We start from the raw sequence: 2,686 nt of genomic DNA, 5'->3' as shown, positions 1-2,686 counted from the left end.
AATATCAGAAAAATCTACTTGAGTACAGTAACGAAGTATTTGTACTTCGTTACTTCCCATCTCTGGAAACCTGTCTATGATTCTGAAAGTTGGTCATTAAAGGGGGGGGTTGTTGTTAAAGGGGGGATTGTCTCCTGTAATACCTTAAACCTGTCTATGATTGTTAAGGGTTGGTCGTTAAGGTGGTATGAAATGTTTGAAATGTTTGATTGATTCTTAATGGCACCTGATGTGAATCAGATCAGGAGACCAGCTCTGCTTTTACAACTTTATTTCACATTTTATGAACTATGATGGTGCAGCGCAGGTTGAAAACCTAAGGAAAAATAAAAATACTACAGAAAAGAGTCAATTAAAGAATCTAAAATACTTCATTTTAACCAATAGGTTAATGTTTAAATTATTGTAGACTTTAAGCTTATTGACTATATTTTAACAACATTTTTAAAACCTTCTTAATATTTATTCAACTGCTTGTTTAAATCTTACATAGAAGGCTGTAATGTTAACCAAGTTCCTTCATCACAGTATAAATTAACTTTTTACCTTACGTTTTAGTGTATAGTTGTAAATTTGTATCAGTTTTAACCAAACATGTTTAATCCATTGTTTTAATCAACAGTTTTACCTTACGTTTGTCATTTTTCATATTATGTGTATACATAGACATTTTAAGAGGAAAATTTAAATTTTACAAAACTGCTATGTTGCTTTAAATATATGTTGTGCAGATGGATTTTTCAACATTCATTTTAATCACAGTACAAGTTTTAAATGTGTAAATATTTTTTTTTCTATAAAGCAAAATCAAAGAAGTATGTTTATCTCAATTAAAGTAGCATTGAGCCGAATTCTAAACTAAAAAATCTGAGATCAGCATGAAGGCTATAATACAGACTACAGACCAATACATATGATGTGCAGGTACTTAAACGCATAATGGAGGATTTGCATGAATTTTTGAAAAAACCCAATTTCTCCACTTTAAAAAAAACACATGCACAACCCTGTACCCGCTCCCGAGAGGGAATCCCTATTAATTAGTTAGCTGCTGATTGATCTAAGGATTCAGAAACTATTAAGATACTAAATCTATATTTAAATGTTGGCCTTACCCATACCTACAGTAAGGTGCAGCGGTTGTACACCTATCAGAGAGGTAGGCCAGGCCACTTAGGCCAGTAGCATGTGAGGAGGGAAAAACGATTGTATTTCAATTAAAACCCACCCCAACAGTCGGTATCAACCACACAGACAGCAGTGTGTAGAGGAAGGGGTGTGGTGACGTGTGTCGGGTGCCAGCTGCTATAATGTGTAGCTAGCAAGCGGTACAAGTGAGGATAAGAAGCAATGGACGAAAGAGGGTAGATGGCGCAGAGAGGGAGTAAGACAAACAAAGAAAGGCGCTGGAGGAGGAGGACACGGCAAAATGCAGAAAAATAACACTATATAATTTTGTTACTATTCCCCGGTATGATGATGATTTGCCATAAGGCATGATATGACTATGTATAGCCCTAACCTTGGCACTACTGATTATGTAAAATCTTCATTATCTTAGTACTATTACAATTACAGCAGTAAAATCACTGTATATTCCAACCTTAGAAATTAGATTAGGTCCTATAGATCAGTGTTTCCCAACCTTTTTTGACACAAATTCCCCTTTGAGAAATTAGTCTTAACATGAGTCCCTCTCTCAGCAAAAGTATTCATAACTGTCCAAAAGTGGCCTGTGCAATAACTAAAATAAAGACTATTTTACTTAATCTTTTAATTGGAGAATTACATTATTTTTTTTATAAATGTATGCTTTCTATCCAAAAACAAAACATTAGTATGTTGCCTGGAAGTTAGAAAGGGATCTAAATAAATGCAAAATAAAATCATATTTTAAACCTGTATTTGTAAAACTGGGGCTCCTCTGAGTAACTCCCTTATAATCCTATTTAAACTTGAGGAATTAGGAACAAAATATAGAAAAGAAATTATAGTCAGACTGATTTAATAGTTTTACTTTGTTTTCATCAAAACACCTGAGATGCTTTGATGAGCTCAATTTAGGTTTTTTTTCAATTATATTTCCCTCTGTGACAAAGATATAAACAGTGAAGTCAATGATTTAGTGGCATCATATTTACTAGAAGCGCGTTAAAATCTTTTCATATATTTAGGGGTCTCCAGGCATTATTGGAACGGTAGTTGGCTTTCACATTCACTGCTCCTTCAATAAAATAATAAACAGATATTATGTTTTTTTTTTTTTTAGGTTGTACTTTTGCATTGGCATGCTTCTATGTTAGAATTAGACTTAGACAGATGTTATTTGTCCTTTTGTTTACACAAGTGTAAAATAAAAAGAAATTTCGTTTGGAACAGCTCTGGACAATTTCATTTATTTAAAAGTACAGCCTTGAAAAAAAACGTATTAACTATGTTACTTTGTAAGGCTTTTTATACATAGGGAGAAAGAGAAATATTACAATTTCAGCTGTATGTCAGTTTTTTATAATTTAGTCATGAAATATGGTTTAACTTTCATATGAGTAATTAAATATGTGGACTAAAGCCAATAAATGTATAATCTAGTTGGTAAAGATTAAACATGACAGTAGCCTATAATTAGACCTTACATGATTTAACCTAATTTTGTAAAATAATCTTTACAGCAATGTCCTTTTTTATG

Source organism: Cyprinodon variegatus, unplaced genomic scaffold (assembly GCF_000732505.1).
Source record: "Cyprinodon variegatus isolate N-32 unplaced genomic scaffold, C_variegatus-1.0 Scaffold112, whole genome shotgun sequence".
NCBI lineage: Eukaryota > Metazoa > Chordata > Actinopteri > Cyprinodontiformes > Cyprinodontidae > Cyprinodon > Cyprinodon variegatus.
The sequence above is the reverse complement of the archived record's forward strand: the minus strand, read 5'-3'. Positions refer to the sequence as shown.